The sequence below is a fragment of the Nyctereutes procyonoides genome, unplaced genomic scaffold, assembly GCF_905146905.1.
Source record: "Nyctereutes procyonoides isolate TBG_1078 unplaced genomic scaffold, NYPRO_anot_genome, whole genome shotgun sequence".
NCBI classification, from domain to species: domain Eukaryota; kingdom Metazoa; phylum Chordata; class Mammalia; order Carnivora; family Canidae; genus Nyctereutes; species Nyctereutes procyonoides.
In genome coordinates this window covers 604,254-625,282 of record NW_026575051.1, presented here as the reverse complement: position 1 = coordinate 625,282, position 21,029 = coordinate 604,254, and the positions used below count along the sequence as shown (strand labels likewise).

Below are 21,029 nucleotides of genomic sequence, written 5' to 3'. Positions count from 1 at the left end.
ATTACTAGTGGAATTCAAAGTCTACTCTGGGAGATGCCTGGGTGGCTCAGTGGTTGAGCATCTGCCTTCAGTTTAGGGAATGATCCTGGAGTCCCGGGATCGAGTCCTGCATCAGGCTCCTTGCAGGGAGTTTGCTTCTCCCTCTGCCTGTGTCTCTGCCTCTCTCTGTTTCTTTCATGAATAAATAAATAAAATCTTGAAAAAAACAAACAAAGTCTACTCTGGAACATAGCTTGGCAATTTCTTATAAATTCGATACACTTACCATACAACTCAACAATCCCTTATGTATTTACCTGAGAGAAAAATATGTTCTTAGCAGCTTTATTTGTAATTACCCAAAACCAGGTTAAAATGGGTAAATGCATAACTTGGCATATCCATACTGTGGAAGAGTATGCAGAAACAAAAAGAAACAATTGTTGATACATGCAAAATTTGGATGACTCTCAAAGGCATTATGCTGAACAAATCTGATCTCATGCTGGGGCATCTGGCTGGCTCAGTTGGTGGGGCATGTGATTCTTGACCTCAAGGTTGTGGGGTTGAGCCCCATGATGGGTATACAGATTACTTAAAAATAAAATCTTTAAGGGGGATCCCTGGGTGGCACAGCGGTTTGGCACCTGCCTTTGGCCCAGGGCGCGATCCTGGAGACCCGGGATCAAATCCCACGTCAGGCTCCCTGCATGGAGCTTGCTTCTCCCTCTGCCTGTGTCTCTGCCTCTCTCTGTTTCTCTCTGTGTCTATCACAAATAAATAAATAAATCTTTAAAAAAATAAAATTTTTAGGGATGCCTAGATGGCTCAGTCAGTTAAGCATCTTACTTCAGCTCAGGTCATTATCCCAGAGTCCTGAGATGGGCTCCCTGCTCAGTGGGGAGTCTATTTCTCCCTCTCCCTCTGCCCCTCAGCCCCTCAGCTCCTGCTCTCTCTCACTCTCAAATAAAATCTTAAATAAATAAACAAGCAAAATCTTTTTAAAAGGGTCACATGCTGTATTGTTCCGTTTATATGACATTTTTGGAAAGACAAAACAATAGTCATGGAGAATAGCTCAAACTAACAAGAGGTTTGTGGGGGATGGGAGGGAGGATGTGACTACAAAGGAATAGCATAATGGATTTTTGGGGGGGCAGTAGAGCTGTTCTATATCTTTTTTTTTTTTAAAGATTTTATTTATTTATTCATGAGACACACACACACACACACAGAGGCAGAGACACAGGCAGAGGGAGAAGCAGGCTCCATGCAGGGAGCCCGATGTGGGACTCGATCCTAGGTCCCCAGGATCAGGCCCTGGACTGAAGGCGGCACTAAATCGCTGAGCCATCTGGCCTGTCCCTGTTCTATATCTTGATTGTGGTGGTGATGACATGAATTTTTACATGAATTTAGATTCATAGAAGTGGGGCGCCTGGGTGCATTTCATATCTTAGTCAGTTAAGCCTCAGGTTATGATCTTGGTTTTCCAGAATTGAGCCCCATGTGGGGCTCTGTGCTGAGTCCAGAGTCTGCCTCAGTTTCTCTCTCCCTCTCCCTCTGCTCCTCCCCCTGCTCGTTCATGCTCTCTCTCTTTCTCTCTCTCTCTAAAATAAATAAAATCTTTTAAGGGGTGCCTGGGTGGCTTAGTCCATTAAGCATCTGCCTTCACCTAGGGATTGATCCCAGGGTTCTGTGCTCAAGCCCTGCCTCAAGCTCTGTGCTCAGCAGGGAGTGGAGTCTTCTCCTTCTCCTCCCTCTGCTTCTCCTCCTGCTCATGCGCTTTCTCTAGCTGTCTCTGAAATAAATGAATAAATAATCTTTTTAAAAAATAGATAAAATCTTTTTTAAAAGTTCATAGGGAGTATACACTTTTAAAAGTACATTTTACTATATGCTAATTATTATTTAAATAATAATATTTATTAATTAAATTAAATTACAATATTTAAAATATTTTTTAAATTAAAAAGAAACCTTCTAGGGGTGCCTGGCTGGCTCAGTCAGTGAGGGTATGTGACTCTTGACCTTAGGGTCATGAGTTCAAGCCCCATGTAAACAAATAAATAAACAAATACTTCCTAGCCCCTTCTAGCCCCTCAAACAATACCGAAGGAGCCCTGAGGACAGGTACTCAAGAACTAAGTGCCCTGGAAAAGGCACACCACCTTCCTCCACTCTAACCCCATACCTGACATTGGGATTTTCCTGTGCTTTATGCTTACTTCTTTTCGTTGTTGTTTGTTTGTTTGTTTTAAAGTAGGCTCCACATCCAATGTGGGGCTTGAACTTACCACCCTGAGATCTGGGGTCACATGCTCTACTGACTGAGCCAGCCAGGCACTCCCCTGCTTTGTTTACTTCTATATCCTCCTGCCTAGAACTTAGGTATAAAGTGAGTGCTCACCGACAGAGTCCTAACACTAGCCTGATTCATCTTGGTATACTGCACAGCCTGTCTATATTTAGCCTCCTCTCCAGCTGCACTGGATAGACCACAGCTGGAAGGCATCACTGGTCTCCTCTCATAGCCCAAGCCTGGGTCATAAGCTTATCCTTCTTGGAAAGCAGAATCTCCCATCTGGCCTGTCATTTGAAATCTAAAGATATTAGGAATCTTATGAGTTTATTGTTGCTGTCATTTTAATTTTTGATGTATACTTTTATTATAAAAATAACATCTGTTCAATGTTTTTTAAAAACTCAGTCAAAAAATAATAGATTCAGTCCTACTTCTGAGAAGCCATAACTGTTACTAGTTTCTTCTCTCTAGAAACATTTATATGTGTATGCATATACACATAACAGGTATGAATGAACTGATCCACAGCTCTTGGGGCACAGGTAATTACTTATGTCTTTATGGATTCACTTATATCAAGTCTGGCTTTAGCCCTGACCATCACTGACTAGAATTCTAGAGTCTAACAGTTTTCAGACTGCCCCCTTGGGTCATACAAGGAAGCCTAGGCTCATGCAGTCCTGAGGAAACAGAGGAGAGTCTCCTGCTCTGACCATGGTGGTCAGAACTGCCTTATTCCTTACTCAGGCCTGTGGGGGCCATTAGAAGTCAAGCCACTCAGTCAAGCTTGGGCAGGTCCTAATCCCCTACACATGACACCCACAAAGCCAAAAGAGGGGAAAAAACAACTTTGGAAGTAATTTCATATTTGAGAAGAAGAGGGAGAGGAGCAGGAGAAGCAGATGGAGAGAGAGAAAGAGAACACGAAAGCAGTCACATACTAGGAAAAATCACAAATCTGTAGTACATCCTTAAAGTTGTTTTTGGTTTCATATAGCTCTTTTATTTTTAAGTATATGGGGGCCACTGTAACATATTTAGTGCTTCTCTACAGTCTTGATCTGACCTTCCCTGGGGGCTGAGGACATTTGCTGAAGCTCTGAAAATGCCCTATCCAAAGCACCCCAGCCCAGCTCCAATGGACCTTGGCAGCTAATCCCATCTTAGGATGGGCCTAGACCTCCACACATTCTGGAGAAGTTGTATCCCCTATCTTCTTTCTGAGTTCCCAGAGGTCCAAGAGTTAACCAAGGGGTAAGCTACTGTCTCCACATCCTCCCCTCTCAGATTAGACATCTAGTACCTTGCAAAACTATAGCCTACTTAGGGGTATATTTCCTTTAGAGTCTCACTCAGTCTTGATTCTTTCCTTTCCTTCTAAAATGCACAACAATCCTAAAAAAGAAGAACAAACAAAACCAAACCCAGGAAAAGGAAGGAAATAATAAAGATTAGAGCAGAAATAAATGATATAGAAACTAAAAAAAGCAAAAACAATAGGACAGATCAATGAAACCAGGAACTGATTCTTTGAAATGATGAACAAAATTGGTAAACTCAGACTCACCCAAAACAGAAAAAGGAAAAGAAAGGAAAGGAAAAGAGAGAGAGAAAGAACCCAAATAAAGAAAACCACTAATGAAATAGGAGAAATAACAACCAACACCACAGAAACACGAACAATTGTAACAGAATATTATGAAAACCTGTGTCAAAAAATTTGACAACTTAGAAGAAATGAATAAATTCCTAGAAGCATATAATCTACCACAACTAAAGCAGGAAGAGGGAAGCCCAGGTGGCTCAGCGGTTTAGTGCCAACTTCAGCCCAGGGTGTGATCCTGGAGACCCAGGATCGAGTCCCACGTCAGGCTCCCTGCATGGAACCTGCTTCTCTCTCTGCCTCTCTCTCTCTCTCTCTGTGTCTCTCATAAATAAATAAAATATTTTTACAAACAAACAAAAAAACATCTAAAGCAGGAAGAAATAGAAATTTTGAACAAATTACCAGCAATAAAATTGAATAAATAGGGGGATCCCTGGGTGGCTCAGCAGTTTAGTGTCTGACTTAGGTCCAGGGCGTGATCCTGGAGACCCGGGATCGAGTCCCACATCAGGCTCCCTGCATGGAGCCTGCTTCTCCCTCTGCCTGTGTCTCTGCCTCTCTCTCTCTCTTTCTCTGTCTCTCATGAATAAATAAATTTTTTAAATCTTTAAAAAATTGAATAAATAATTTTAAAAACTCCACAAAAGTCCAGTGTCAGATACTTTCACAGGCAAATTCTACCAAGCCTTTATTTATTTATTTTTAAAGATTTATTTATGATAGAGAGAGAGAGAGGCAGAGACACAGGCAGAGGGAGAAGCAGGCTCCATGCCGGGAGCCCGACGTGGGACTCGATCCCAGGACGCCAGGATCGCACCCTAGGCCAAAGGCAGGCGCCAAACCGCTGAGCCACCCAAAGATCCCTTCTACCAAACATTTAAAGAAGAGTTAATACCTATTCTTCTCAAACTATTCCAAAAAATAGAAGAGAAAGGAAAACTTCCAAATTCATTCTATGTGACCAGCATCACCCTGATACCAAAATCAGATAAACACATAACAAAAAAAAAGAGAATTATAGCCAATGTCTCTCATGATTATAGACATAAAGATCCTCAACAAAATATTAGTAAACTTGTTCCAACAATGCATTAAAAAAATCATACACCACCATCAAGTGAGATTTATTCCCAGATATAAGGGTGGTTCAATATTAGCAAAACATGTTATATCATATCAATAAGAGAAAGGACAAAAAACCACATGACCATTTCAATGGATGCAGAAAAAGCATTAAACAAAGTACAACATCCATTCATGATTTAAAAAAAAAAAAAAAACTCTCTGGCAAGTAGATCTAGAGGGAACATACCTCAGCATAATAAAGTCCATACATGAAAAACCTATAACCAAAATCATAATGGTGAAAAACTGAGAGCTTTTCCCCTAAGGTCAGGAACAAGACAAATCACTACTGTTATTTAACCTAGTACAATAGCCTCAGCAATCAGACAACATAAATAAAAGGCATCCAAAGAGTAAAGAAGAAGTAAAATTCTCCCTATTTGCAGATAATACAATACTATATATAGAAAACTCTAAATACTCCACCACAAAACTACTAGAACTGATAAATGAATTCAGTAAAGTCACAGGATACAAAATCAATGTACAGAAATGTTGCATTCCTAGACATTAATAATGAAGCAGCAGAAAGTGAAATTAAGAAAACTGTCCCATTGACAACTGCACCAAAAACAATAAAATATCTAGGAATAACTTTAACCAAATAGGTGAAAGACCTATAGTCTGAAACTATAAAACACTGATGAAAGAAATTCAAGACAATGAAAAGAAATGGAAAGACATTCCATGCTCATAGGTTGGAAGAACAAATACTGTTAAAAATGCCCGTACTACCCAGGGGTGCCTAGGTGGCTCAGTTGGTTAAGCCTCTGATTCTTTTTTTTTTTTTTTTTAAGATTTTATTTATTTTTTATTAATGAGAGACACAGAGAGAGAGAGAGAGAGGCAGAGACACAGGCAGAGGGAGAAGCAGGCTCCATGCAGGGAGCCAGATATGGGACTCCATCCTGGGTCTCTAGGATCAGCCCTGGGCTGAAGGCAGCGCTAAACCGCTGAGCCACCCGGGACCACCCAGCATCTGATTCTTAATTTCAGTTCAAGTCATAATCTCAGTGTCATGAGATGGAGCTCCATGTTGAGTCCTGAGTTGGGCTCTCTGCTCAACAGGGAGCCTGCTTCTCTCCTTTCTCCTTCTCCCTCTGTCCCTTTTTCTCTGCTCCTTTCCTGCTCTCTCACTCTCTATTTCTCTCAAATAAATAAAATAAAATCTTTTTAAAAAATGTCTATACTATCCTAAGTGACCTACAGATTTAATGCAACCCTTATCAAAATACCAACAGCGGGATCCCTGGGTGGCGCAGCGGTTTGGCGCCTGCCTTTGGCCCAGGGCGTGATCCTGGAGACCCGGGATTGATTCCCACATCAGGCTCCTGGTGCATGGAGCCTGCTTCTCTCTCTGCCTCTCTCTCTCTTTCTCTCTCTGTGACTATCATAAATAAATAAAAATTTAAAAAAAATTTAAAAAAACAAAAACAAAATACCAACAGCATTTTTCACAGAAATGGAAGAAACAGTCGTAAAATTTGTATTGAACCACAAAAGACCTTGAATAGCCAAATAAATCTTGAAAAAGAAAAACAAAACTAAAGGTATCACAATTCCATATTTCAAGTGTTATTGCAAAGTGGAAGTAATTAAAACAGTATGGTCCCGGCATAAAAATAAACACATAGATCAATGGAATAGAATAGAAAACCCAGAAATAAACCCACAATTATATGGTCAATTAATCTTCAACAAAAGAGGAGTGAATAGCCAATGGGAAAAAGTCTCTTCAACAAATGGGTGTTGGGAAAACTGGATACCTACGTGCAAAAGAATGAAACTGGACCACTTTCTTTCACCACACACAAAAATAAATTCAAAATGAATTAAAGACGTAAATGTGAGACATTTGATTTCCTAACCATCAAAATCCTAGAGAGGCAGTAATTTCTCTGACATTGGCCATAGCAACATTTTTCTAGATAGGTCTCCTGAGGCAGAAAACAAAAGCAAAAATAAACTATTGGGACTACATTAAAATAAAAAGTCTCTGCACAGCAAAAGAAACAATCAATAAAACTAAAAGTCAGGGCAGCCCAGGGGGCTCACCGGTTTAGCGCCGCCTTCAGCCCAGGATGTGATCCTGGAGACCTGGGATCGAGTCCCATGTTGGGCTCCCTGCATAGAGCCTGCTTCTTCCTCTGCCTGTGTCTCTGCCTCTCTCTGTGTGTCTCATGAATAAATAAATAAAATCTTAAAAAAAAAAAAACCTAAAAGGCAAATGACCTACCAGATAAAGATTAGTACCCAAAATATATAAAGAACTGATACTACTCAACACCAAAAAACAAATAATTCAATTAAAAGTAGGGACAGGACATGAAAAGACATGTTTCCAAAGTGGACATCCAGATAACAGACATGTGAAAAGATGCTCAACATCACTCATCATCAGGGAAATGCAAATCCAAACTACAATGCGATAATACCTCTCACCCATTAGAATGGCTAAAATAAAAAACACAAGAAACAAGTGTTAGCAAGGATGTGGAGCAAAAGGGACCCCCTTGCACTGTTAGTAAGAATGCAAACTGGTGCAGCCACTGTGGAAAATAGTATGGAGTTTCCTCGAAAAGTTAAAAATAGAATTACCCTGTGACCCAGTATCACACTACTGGATATTTACCCCAAAATACAAAAGCATGAATTCAAAGGGATACATGCACTCCTGTTTATCGAAGCATTATTTATAATAGCCAAATTATGGAAGCAGCCCAGATGTCCATCAATTGATCAATGGATAAAGAAGAGGTGGTGTGTGTATATATATATATACACAATGGAATATTATTCAGATAACAGAGAACTAATTCTCACTATTTGCAATGACATGGATAGAGCTAGAGAGTATTATACCAAGTGAAATAAGTCAGTCTGGGGGCGTCTGGATGACTCTTTTGTAAAGCATTTTCCTTCAGCTCAGGTCATGATCCCAGGGTCCTCAGATAGAGCTCCGTGTCAGCCTCACTGCTCAGTGAGGAGTCTGCTTCTCCCTCTCCTTCTGCCCCTCCCCATGTTCTCTGTCTCTCTCTCTCTCTCTCTCTCTAATTAAATAAAATATTTTTTTAAAGAAAGAAGTCAGTCTAAAAAATACAAATATCTTATGATCTGACTCATATGTGGAATATAAAAATCAAAACAAATAAGCAAAGGAAGAAAAAAAGAGAAAGAGAGGGACAAACCAAGAAACAGACTCTTAATTATAGAGGACAGACTGATGATTACCAGAAGGGAGGTAGGCGGGAGGATGGGTGAAATGGGTGATGGGGATTAAGGAGTACATTTATCACAATGAAAAATAAAAAAATAAAATAACAAAAAAAAATAAAATAAACAAACAAACACACTCAAGGGATGCCTGGGCGGCTCAGTGTTTTAGCGTCTGTCTTTGGCTCAGGTTGTGATCCCAGGGTCTGGGATCCAGTTCCACATTGGGCTCCCCACAGGGAGCCTGCTTCTCCCTCTGCCTATGTCTCTGCCTCACTCTGTGTCTCCTATGAATAAATAAATTAAATCTAAATAAATAAACAAATAAATAAATACACACACTCAAAAAACACCAAATTCTTCAAGGGGTCAGGAAACCCACAACTTCAAGGAAACAAAGTCATGGCTATGCAGAGGAGGGAAAGGAGAACATCATCATTCTTTTTTCATCCTTAATAGATTGTTACCATAATTTCATGATAAATTATCCTGCTACATACATATTCTTTTTAATTTGATCCTTTCTTAGAATATGATGCCTTTGGGTAAAGTTACTCTGGGAAATCAGTTAAAAATCATTTATGAAGGGGCACCTGGGTGGCTCAGTCAGTTAAGCGTCTGCCTTCAGCTCAGGTCATGATCTCAAAGTCCTGAGATTGAGCCCCCTGCCCCACTGAGCTCCTTGCTCAGGCTCAGCAGGGAGTCTGACTCTCTCTGTCTCTCTCTCAAATAAATAAATAAATAAATAAATAAATAAATAAATAAATAAAAGCTTTAAGACAAAAAATGAATCATTTATGAAATGTTTCTTGGATGAAGAAGCCCATAGTGAGCATATGAGGGAGATAGATTGATTGGTTAATTGATTGATTAAGCTTTTATTTATTTATTTGAGAGAGAGAGAGTGAGAGAGTTAGCACAAGGGGGTGGGGAGAATAGAGGGAAAGGGAGAAGCAGGCTCTCTGCTGAGCAGTGAGCCCCATTTGGGGCTAGATCCAGGACCCAGAATCCTTACCTGAATGGAAGGAAGGCAGACCCTTAACTAACTGAGCCACTCAGGGGCCCCTGCCCCCTACCCCAGGAGATTTAAAGAAAGGAAAAGACAGGGTCATGAGCAATTTTAGTCTAATTTAGACAACAAAATGCATATACTATCTGAGAAACTATTTCAGAACAACTCAAGCCAATGAATATTTATGGAGCATCTACTAAAAAAACCTGACAGTTTCTAATAGCCCACTAGGAGCCAGGCACTACACTAACCTGGGGATACTGCAACCAAGCAGAGATACATCCTGCCTTAGGAGCTCAGAAGAACAGACATTAAACATACAGGAATAAGTGGTGATTCTTACAAAAGGGGGAGCATAGGCTACCCCAGGAATGGAGAGCCAGAGGACTAAACAAAAGATGGGGTATCAGGGAGGGCCTCTCCTGGAAACTGATATTTAAACTGAGACTTAAAAGTAACCCAAATCCAAAGATAACAGAGCTGACAGAGGAGGGAAGCTGATTTACTGTTTCCTAGGCAAAGGAGAGCCATGTCTCCCAAGAAATAAAAGTTCAGCAGTCTCCCCAAGCAGAAATTGAAAAATTGAAAGGGTCAGAAATAGGTCCAAAAGGAGGAAACCAATAAAGTAGGACTGAGTTTGAGTCTGGCTCACTGTGGGGGCTATACACTAATTTGTAATGGGCCCTCTTTGGGTCTCAGTTCTCAAAAAAGCAAGCAGCTCTCAAAGAGATCCAAGACAGGTCCTGAGATGTCTTGAGGGACTCAGAGCCAATGTGGACAAAATCATACCCATTTGCTCCAAGGCTAGATATATTTTTCCTTACGAAGACTAAATAGAGGTAGAACAGGCAGAGAAAGAAGGGAAGGTGATGGAGGGATCAGAGCTGCAGAGAACTGAGCAAGTTCAAGGAACCGAGAGAGCTTCAAGATAAAGAAGCATGGAGGCAAAGAGGGGGTTGGAGAGTAGACAAAGCTTGCAAAGTAGGCTAGATTAAGAAAGGCTTGGTAGACCGTGTACTATGGATGGGACTGTGTGTCCCCAGGATTCATCTGTTGAAGCCCTAAACTCCAATGTGACTGGAGATTTGGAGATAGGGTCTCTGGTAGGTAATTAAGGGTGGGTGTCCTAAGGGTGGGGCCCTAATTTGATGGGAATTGTATTCTTAAAAAAGGAGGAGGAAACACAAGAGAGTTCTTTCTTCTCATATACACACAGAGAAAGGGCCATATGAGCACAAGGAGGATGGTGGCCACCTACAAGTCAAAAGAAGAGACCTCTGATTCTTTTGTAGTTCACAAGAGTGATGATTGGGTGCTCATGGGATTGTGTGACATGTACCTCTCTCAAACCTTATTACAACCTTGGCACATTATCTGCCTGATATGGAAAAAAGAAGAGGCCTTAGAATTAAGCCTACTTGCTGGCACCTTGAGTTTGGACTTCCAGCCTTCAGAACTGTGAGAAATAAATTTCTGCTGTTTAAGCCACCCAGTCTGTGGTATTTTGTTATGGTAGCCCGAGAAAATGACACCATATTAAGAATTTTGAACTGAAAGCTTAATGAGACTTTTTAAGAGTAGTTGAGAGAGAGCATGAGCAGGAGGGACAGAAGGAGAGGGAGAGAGAGAGAATCCAAAGCAGACTCCACACAGCCAAGCTGACTCAGGGCTCAGTCTCATGACCCATGAGATAACGACCTGAGCCAAAACCAAGAGTCTGACACTTCACACACTGTGCCCCTCAGGCACCCCTCAATGAGACCTTAAGCTGGGGATATATATGCTTACACTTAAGCCTGGGAAGGCTCACTCTGGCTGCAAAGTAGAGAAGGAATCTGAGCAGGACAAGACTAGAAGCAGAGAGACAGAGAGATGAGTGTAGACATTCAGGCTGGAAGTAATAAAGGCTTGGAGCATGGTGGAGGGGACGGGAGGAAAAGTAGACAGGCTGGAGAAACCTTTACCAGGTCAAATCAGCAGGACATGGGGATTAACAGAATGGAAAGAGGAGAGGGCAGATTCCAAAGGCCCCTAAGACACAGCTAGAAAGAGTACTGGGCTGAGATTCTCAAGTTTGAGGCTTTAATCACAGATCTGCCACCAACAAATGACTCATATGAAGTAAATGCATTAATGAGGACAAATTTAAGCAATAGTATCATCCCCCTCAAGGCTAGTTTAGGAACCCCTTCTCTATGCTTTACTTAACACTATTGATCATATATACTTATAATTGATCATCAAGGACATCAGAATTCTCCACGTACTTGTCTGTCTCCCTCAAAAGACTGAGGATCCCTTGGGGCAAGAACCAAGTATCTTGTACCTGGAACCAGGTCTCATACAGTGATTGATTCATTATATTTGTTAAGATGATTATTTTAAAGTGCTAAGAGGACATATACATGATTATTCTAGGAAGTTATTTTGGTGTGATGTGTTTTCTGTATATGGGGCACTGTGGTAGGTGCTAGGGTCAACGGGAATAAACAAGCAAGCAAGTCATGGACCTTACGTCAAGTCAAGTAGCTTAGACAGACATTAAACACATGAGGACAAAAATGATGGTTTATTTCTGGTTGTGGTAAGTGCTACAAGGAAAAGTACTGGGTACTGTGAATGTGTAACAGACATCACATGGGGGTAGAGAAAGGGTTTCTCTGAAAGAATGACCTTTATGATTAGACACATGAGTTGATTTACTCACAAAACAAAGGAGGGAAGAGAAGAAGAGAGGGGGATCAGGAAGAGGGGAAAGGGAGAGAGACTTTTAGGTAGAAGGAATAATAAGCATGCATGAAGGCCTGAGGCAGCAAAGGAGTTCTGGTGAGAATACTAGAAGGAAGCCCACCAAAATGGTAATGTTAATTATATTCAGGCTGCAGAATTATGGGTACTTTTTTTTTTAATTTAAGATTTTATTTATTTATTCATGAGAGAGAGAGAGGTAGAGACACAGGCGGAGGGAGAAGGCGGCTCCCTGTGGGGAGCCCTGTGGGACTCAATCCCAGGACTCCAGGATCACGCTCTGGGCGGAAGGCAGACGCTCAACCACAGAGCCACCCAGGCGCTCCCAATTTTCTTTTGTATACATTTTTCATTTTACAGATTTCCTACAACAAACATGTATTATTTTAATTATCAGAGGGGGGAAAACAACAATGCTAGTTTAAACAAAATAATAAATGATGCAGAGAGAATGGATGTCGTGGAGAAGAGGGTACATTCCAGAGGGACTAGTGACATAAGCAATGAGTAATTCCTATGTGGGAGAGAGCAATACGCACATTGGTGGGGCTGGAACAAAGCAGCATGTGTGGCTTACAAATGATACACTTGAAGCCAGTCCACCAAAGTCCATGAAGGTGAGGCCAAGGTGTTGGGGGTGAGATGAGAAGTGATAGTGAGCTGGGCAGCCCTGGTGGTTCAGTGGGTTTAGCGCCGCCTCCAGCCTAGGGCGTGATCCCAGAGACCCAGGATCGAGATTGAGTCTCCCTGCAAGGAGCCTGCTTCTCCCTCTGCCTGTGTCTCTGCCTCTCTCTCTCCCTGTGCCTCTATGAATAAATAAGTAAAATGTTTAAAAAAAAAAGTGATAGCTACTTTCAAGGGACTTGAACAGGAAAAATATACCTTCTAGCAGAGGCAAGCTGGATGGGGAGAAACCAGAGGCAAAAATACACCCCTCCCCTTCCCACCAGGCCCTGCAGGGCTGGGGCAGGTCAGGGGGGACCTAGGAAGGGTAGTTGTCCTTTAACAGAAATAACTCTGATCCTCTTACTTCTTACTTCCCAGGCACTGAGGGGCTGGGCTGCCCCATGCTTTCTGCCCCTACAGCAGAGTGGAAACTGTGGTTTCCGAATATCCTTCCCGATTTGCAATCTCTGAGAAACTGCTAGCCTGAGGACATTTCTAAAGAGATAAAGTCAAAGATTAGTTTGGGTGGAAGGGTGGCAGGCCATAGACAGGGTCTGGAAAATTGAAACCTGATGCAAGTCCTAAGATCTGTCCCCACCCACTCCTGATCATGATAAGCACCCCTGCCACCCACACTGGATCTTTTGCCAGAGTTCCCCCCTCCCACCTCCAGGCTATGAAGCTGTTTAGGGTTGGGATGTGAGTTGGGGAAGGGGGCGGAAATTGGCTGTCCTCCCCTCTCTGAGCTAGACCCACAGGAATTGCCTCAGCCACTTCCCTTCTAGCCGTCCTGCTCTCCCCACCCAGTTACATCAGATCACCATCTAATTGCTCCACCTGATGCTCCTTGGTCTCTCCCACTCACCTCACACTCCTGACATGGGTGCTGCCTTGCTCTTGCTAGCAGAGGGATGAAAAGCAACTTTATCCTGGTCTTCCAGCCAGGAAGTTGAATGCAGCATGAGGGACTTTGCTCTCCTGAGAAGAGAGATACAAAATTATATTAAATCATCACATTAAATGGGTGTGTCAAATGCAAGACCAGTCAGTCGGTAAGTGGCTGAGTTGTCTCTGTTCATAGCTCTGTGGTGATCCTGAGCTGCTGTGAGGATGGAGGAAGCAGGGGCACTGAAGAAACAGTCCCAGTCTCCACAAGTTTTATTTGCTCTTTGGAGGCATCCAGTACTTCTTTTTTTTTTTTTTTTTTAAGATCTTATTTATTCATAGGTAGCCCTGGTGGCTCAGCGGTTTAGCGCCTGCCTTCCGGCCCAGGGCGTGATCCTGGAGACGTGGGATCGAGTCCCACATCAGGCTCCCTGCATGGAGCCTGCTTCTCCCTCTGCCTGTGCCTCTGCCTTTCTTTCTCTCTCTCTCTCTCTCTCTCTCTCTCTCTCTGTGTGTGTCTTTCATGATTAAATAAATAAAATCTTAAAATAAAATAAAAGTTTTTTAAAAAGACCTTGGGGCAGCCCCGGTGGTGCAGCAGTTTGGTGCCGCCTGCACCCTTGGGTGTGATCCTGGAGACCCGGAATCGAGTCCTACATCGGGCTCCCTGCATGGAGCCTGCTTCTCCCTCTGCCTCTCTCTCTCTCTCTCTCTGTGTGTGTGTGTGTGTCTATGAATAAATAAATACAATCTTTAAAAAAAAAAGACCTTATTTACTCATGAGAGACACAGAGGGAAAAAAAAAGAGACACAGAGGGAGAGACAGAGAGAGAGAAAGAGGCAGAGACACAGGCAGAGGAAGAAGCAGGCTCCACGCAGGGAGACTGATGTGGGACTCGATTCTGCATCTCCAGTATCACACCCTGGGCTGAAGACAGGCTCTAAACTGCTGAGTCACCCAGGGATCCCCCCTGAAGGCATCTAGTTCTTAATAAAAGTAGCATCATCAACCCAGAAGTCCTTGGTCCATGTCACAGCAGAGCTCTTGCTGAGTCATCTGGGCTAGCACACTTACCCCTCTAAGCCTCAGGTAGTTCTTTCCATTGCTGTTATTTTTGATGGTTGTTGAATAAAGGGGCCACTCAGAAGAAGCAAATGGAGAGCTCTAACAGAGTATAGCAGATTGCATTTTCCAAAGATGAGTGCCTCCCCTTCATGCTCTTCTGGAGTTTTACAGATTCCAGGGTGGGGTCATTTACAGAATCAGGGTGGGGCTATGGCTACATTGACCAATGGGTACAGGGCGAGCAATGTAGATCATAAAAAGATGAGGTCGTAAAAAAAAAATACAGTTCATGCCTGCTTCTTTCTTTCAGTAACCCAGGCACCACGCAGGAAAAATCCATCTAGATCATCGGGAGTGAAACTGAGGCCCCCAGCCAATAGACAGCATCCACGGTCAGATGCGTGAGCAAAAAATCCTGCAGATGACCCTGGTCCGCGGGTTTTGAGTATTCCAGCTTCAGCCCCCGACATCAGGAAACAGAGACAAGCCATCCCCATTGGGCTCCATCCAAATTCCTAACCAACAGAACTCATGAACGTAACAAAGGGTGTCTCATGCTACTAAGTCTTGGGGTAATCTGTGAGGCAACATTAGGTAACCAGAACATAGAGTAACCTTAGGGCAAGCAAGAATGAGCACATACCAACTGGAGCAGGAAGTGCCCTGGAGGAATTTAGAACCAGAATGGAATGGCATTAAATATGGAAAGCATTACTAGCTCTCGCCACGTAGTTTCTAACTCAGTTCTGCTGTGAAGGTGTCCCCTCGATGGCCACCAACAACATCTGAACTAACAAAAAACAACTCAACTTTTTTTCCATACTCATTCTTCCTCAACGTCTTCTTCTCTTGACTTCCAGTGATAAGTTCAACTACCACACTAACAACCTTTCTGCTGACCTATGCCTTCTTTTAATCATTAAAAAAAATTTTTTTTTTAAAAAAAAGGTTTTATTTAGGGACGCCTGGGTAGCTCAGTGGTTGAGTGTCTGCCTCTGGCAGGTCGTGATCCCGGGGTCCTGGGATCGAGTCCCGCATCCAGCTCCCTGCAGGAAGCCTGCTTCTCCCTCTGCCTGTGTCTCTGCCTCTTTTTCTATGTCTCCCAAGAATAAATAAATAAAATCTTAAAAAAAATAAATTTTTTTTTTATTCTTTTGAGAGAGAGAGACTGAGAGAGAGCACACAAGCAGGGAGGAGACAGAGAAACAGTCTCTCCTCAACCAGGGAGCCTGATGTAGGATTTGATCCCAGGACCACAGGATCATGACCCAAGCCAAAGGCAGATGGTCAGCTGACTGAGCCACCCCTTGTTTTATTCATTGATACCTCTTCTCCTAACCACCTTCCCTCTAGGGTATAGCCAACTTCCTTTCCAAGGGCTTGCTTCTCTCTCTCTCTCTCTCTCTCTCTCTCTCTCTCTCTATCCGTGGCCCTCAAAGAGCTCGTTTCCTCTTGTTGAAACTACCATCTGTGTGCCAGAGTCCCTTACTCCAGGATCTGCATAGCTAGCCCTATTCTTCTCTGTGAACTCCTGTCTTGTAGCTCCCATTTCCCCCTAGTCATATACCAAACCTCAAATCCAACACTCCCAAAATGGGCCCACTGCAATGGATGCTGCCTGGGCCTCACTCAGATCCTTTTTAGCAGCTGGTCCACTCATCACTCACAAGCATGTGGTCTAATAACCACACATAGCTGTCCTCCTTTTTTGGTCAATGAATTACCCTGGAACCAAAGGGGAACTGAGTCTTCCTCCCTTACACATACTCTGGATAGACCTGAGTCAATGACTGCCTAGTGTAGGGCTACAAAGCACCAGCCCACTTGTCTGTAACTGGAGCCCACCCTTTTCCCATTTGTGCCAAAAGCCTCCCAGTGGGCTCGGCCCACACCTTTACTCGCCCTCTTCCCCTTTGCCATCCCGTTTCCCTCATTCTCCTTCTCCTGGTCCTGCACCAGGTTCTGCTTCTAAGTGACCCAATCAAAAACTCCTACCAAGGCAGGTTTGTTATGTTTACTCTACAAATGCCGTGTCTTGGCCACCTACCCTGAAACTCCCTATCAGGCCAGACATCAATCTGAACACATTGTCTAGCAAATGCCTCAGATGTACTTCTACTTCACAGCTGGATTGTGAAATCTGTCTCCCCTCCACCCTGCCTGATGCTTCCTGTTTTTCCACCCTCCTTCAACATGTCTAGCATGTAAGTGCCAGATTAAAATTTTTTAAATGCCTCTGATTGTACAGCTTCCCTACCCAAAACTTTAATGCCTCCTCTTTTTCATGGTACCAGATCAAGATCCTTTGGTCTTCTTTCCTGGACTCTCACTGAGATCTGGCTTCCATCTTGTTTATTTAATCTCATTTTCAGTATTCTAGGTTTCTATTCCAGCCAGATCCTTCAAAGTTCCAGAAACCACACACATTTCTACTATACCAGCATGACTTTCCCCTCTCATTTATACTTTCCTAAGTCCTGCCCATTAGTGAGAGTATAACCAGAACTAATGTGAGTTCACTCCTTGGTGAATCAGAAACTGCATCAGGTTGTCCCACACAGAAAACTTTATTTGCAGCAAGTAGGGAGATCATGGGGAATAGCCTCCAAAGATATGACTCCCTGAGCAAGGGTGACGGGCTCCTTTATTTATGGTTAGGATGAATATTTAGATAGGGAAGCCTTGTCATCTAATGTAAAGGCAGGCATAAGGTCATGCATGAGCCTTAAGGAAATATGCCTATACATGCATTGTATATTGTATGAGTGAGACTGAGGCTCTTCCTTGGGTGGAGGTTTTAGTATTATAATGAGGTAAAGGTAATTGAAGGTAATTTTAGAGGTCACTCCATCATCCAACTGTGCAGATGTGACCCAGAAGCTAAACTCAAACTGGTTTGGGTAGTCTGGGCCAGTGGGAGGTCCTGATGGGACAGTTGCTATTGCTTGAAAGTTGGTTTTGCTTTCCATTTGCCCAAGTTAAGTGATAAACTGGAGGGGCGCCTGGGTGGCACAGTCAACTGAGCATCCCACTCTTAGTTTTGGCTTGGGTCATGATCTCAGGGTTGTGAGACCGAGCCCCACATTGAGCTCCTTGCTACTTGGGTTTCTCTCTGTCCCTCTTCCCCTGCCCCTCCCCCCATGCACATGCACACTCTCTCTTTTGCTCTCTCTCTCTAAAAATAAATAAATCAATCTTTAAAAGAGAGAAAGAGAAAGAAGCTGGAAAAAAGAGCTTAAGGAAAAATGTGGGACAAAGTTTTATGAGTATAAGCCAGCAGTCAGTAAAGGTCAAGTCCTGGGTTCTAGCTGGTGACAAGAGGAATGGCCAGTTGCCTCCCGATATCCATTCACTCTTTCTTTCCATTTTCCATCTGAGAAACATGCTCTAGCCACCGTTTCAGCTAGATTGGTTAAGTGACTTCACCTCAACCTATTCCATAGAAGTGGAAATGTTGCACATTACTTCTGTCAGTGGCCTTAATAGAAAGGAGAGTGTGTTTCCCTTTCTCTTCCCTACTGGCTGTAGTGTGGAGCTTGAGCAGTGTTAGGGAAGAAGAATTTCCTCTGCCCTTCAAGGTCCTTCCAGCTGGACAAAGAATCAAAGTGACATGAGAAAGATTAACAGAAGAAAACTAAATTTAATAGTATACATACAGGGAATCCACACAGACATGAAATTCCAAAGACAATGAGGCAACATGACATTTATATGAGAGAGAGCTAGTGTTTAAGGATACAAAGGAGTGAAAGACCATTAACTGGAAGGTGAAAAATATTTGGAAATCAAAGATCTCTCTATTTTGCAGATAAGTTTCTTCAGTAAAGAGGAATCTCTGTTAAATAGCTCTCTTTGATACAAGAGAGCTCTCTCTGGTATAAGCAGGCAACAAGGGAGAGTTGAAGAGCTTCTCCTAATTGGCTGTGTTTTGATTGCTTTTAACTCAAAATAATGTTCATGCCAAACTGGCCTAACTTGGGGCAGCTGGCCCTTGGCCTCTACCATAGCCATGTTAGATCACGAAGTAAAAGCCATGTATTGAGGATGGTGAGGCAACAAATTAGATGGTGAGCCAAGCCCAAATGACCTACCTCAATCTAGGGAATGAATTTATATATTGTAAGCCACTGTTGTTATTGTTGTTTTTACTCACAGCTGAATCTAATCCTAACTGGCGCTCAGTCCTTCACGGTTCTATTCACATTTTGCGAACAAAGAAGTAGATGCATTGGTGTGTTGGTTAATGATTAATAACTACTTTCGGGGTAGGGTATGGGGAAAGCCCTCATTTGCAACATTTCCAATGTCCATGGTGTATATATTCTTATTAAGGTCAACTTCAAACTACCAATATTATGTCAATTGGCTCACAAAAATCCCAAAAATAGAATGATTAGCTCTTGTGAGCTGGTATAAGCCAGCTCCTGCAAACTACTGGGGAAGGGCTGGGATGGCAATGACGTTTAACAGAGCTTGCTACAGGCTAGGCACTGTAATAGGCATTTTTCTTACATTACCTTCTTTAATCCTCCTACCAAACTTCTGAGGGGCAAGGCCAGACTTCTCCAACCATTAACACCTTTTGGGGAAAATTCCAATACAAATGGATTTTTATTTATTTATTTATTTTTATTTATGATAGTCACAGAGAGAGAGAGAGAGAGAGGCAGAGACACAGGCAGAGGGAGCGCCACCCAGGGATCCCTACAAATGGATTTTTATTTTATTTTATTTATTTATTCATGAAAGATACAGAGGCAGAGACACAGGCAGAGGGAGAAGCAGGCTCCATGCAGGGAGCCTGATGTGGGACTCGATCCTGGGATTCCAGGATCACGCCCTGGGCCGAACAAAGGCACTAAACCACTGAGCCTTCAGGGATCCCCACAAATGGATTTTTTTTTTTTAAGACTTTTATTTTTTTTAATTTTTATTTATTTATGATAGTCACAGAGAAAGAGAGAGAGGCAGAGACACAGGCAGAGGGAGAAGCAGGCTCCATGCACCGGGAGCCCGATGTGGGATTCGATCCCGGGTCTCCAGGATCGCGCCCTGGGCCAAAGGCAGGCGCCAAACCGCTGCGCCACCCAGGGATCCCCACAAATGGATTTTTAAAAAATATCTTTTCTATAACCTTAGGCAGATATGTGGGTTATCCCTATTGTGGATAATTTTAAAAGGTAGGAAACTGAGGTCAGGAAGAGAAAATGGGGTATGGAGGATATGAAGGTTTGATCATTCAGCACACACTCTCCCTTCCTCTGACAGCAGTCACTGGATTCATTGGGGAATTACTCTGTGTGGTCATAATGACTGTCAGGTTAGGTGTCCTTTTTTCATCTAGCTCCTGCCTAAACTAGGCTAACCAGGTTTCTCTACTGGGGCTTGGAATGATGAACATGAATGGGAGAGATGGAAAAATCTGATTTTTATTCATTTGTTTCAGCAGGTGGCAAGGGCAAGACTTGATTCCTGCTATTGAATCCCCTAGAGCTACCTTCATTGCTGTGTCCCCTAAGCCTGGTTGGTTCTCTAGCCTTCCTTTGATTCTGTGAGCTATCTAATACCTTCTAACACTCAAGTTTTCTGTTTAAATTAGCCATAATGAGTTTCTATGACTTGAAACTGAAGAAATCCAAAGGAAGAAAGACAGAAGCTTTAGGAAAAATTACAGGTAGCTGAGGCAAGGTGCACAGAACTTTGGAAAGATATTTCTAAATCACCACCAACAGGGAGGTGGCTATGATTATGTAAGAACTGAGGCAAGCCCAGTCAGAATATAGGGCTGGAGTTTTATGCATTCTACACCGCAAGAATTATGGGCAGAACTGTCATTACATAACTCTGAGTATTAAGTAAGGTGTTGGAGCTAAACCATTGGATGCTTATCATAAGGTAATTAAGTGAAGGCAACTCAAATCTTTTTACATGTAGAGTATCAAAGTTACTCTATGTTTCTAGAATTGCATAAAATGTGTGGGAGGTTTGTTGCTGTCGCATTTTTTTTTAAGATTTTATTTACTTGAGAGAGAGAGAGAAAGTAAGAGTGAGCATGAGTGAGGTGAGGGGCAAAGGGAGAAGCAGACTCCCCAGTGAGAAGGGAGCCCAATGCAGCTCAATTCCAGGACTTCAGGATCATGATCTGAGCCAAAGGTAGACACTTAACTGACTGAGCCACCCAGGCACCCCTGTTGTTGTTTTTAATATGTTGATCATTTAGATGGAGGATCAGAAAGAAAGCACAGACCACTAAGTACTCCATCAGCATTTTATTCTCTGGAAAGAAAAACGAATTTATAATCATCTCATTAAAAACTAGAAGCAATGAAGAATCTGAAGATTTGTAGCATGGAAGCCAGAAGTTGTATTCAGGTTTGCAGGACTGTCCAGAATTCTTGCTAGTTCTGTGCCTCAATCAAAACTT

At 42.7% G+C, this 21,029-nt stretch overlaps 1 long non-coding RNA gene and 1 other non-coding gene across 2 annotated transcripts; one reads left to right on the top strand and one right to left on the bottom strand.

Annotated features, from left to right (window-relative positions):
• Positions 1–310: 310 nt before the first annotated feature.
• On the bottom strand, positions 311–15,120 carry LOC129512663 (uncharacterized). The gene is made up of 3 exons (XR_008665080.1): positions 14,615–15,120; positions 13,520–13,632; positions 311–1,780 (listed from the first exon to the last, which is right to left on the bottom strand). It is a non-coding gene; the product is annotated as an uncharacterized LOC129512663 (long non-coding RNA).
• Positions 10,521–10,624, top strand: LOC129513209 (small nucleolar RNA U13). The gene has a single exon (XR_008665189.1). It is a non-coding gene; the product is annotated as a small nucleolar RNA U13 (small nucleolar RNA).
• Positions 15,121–21,029: the final 5,909 nt, after the last annotated feature.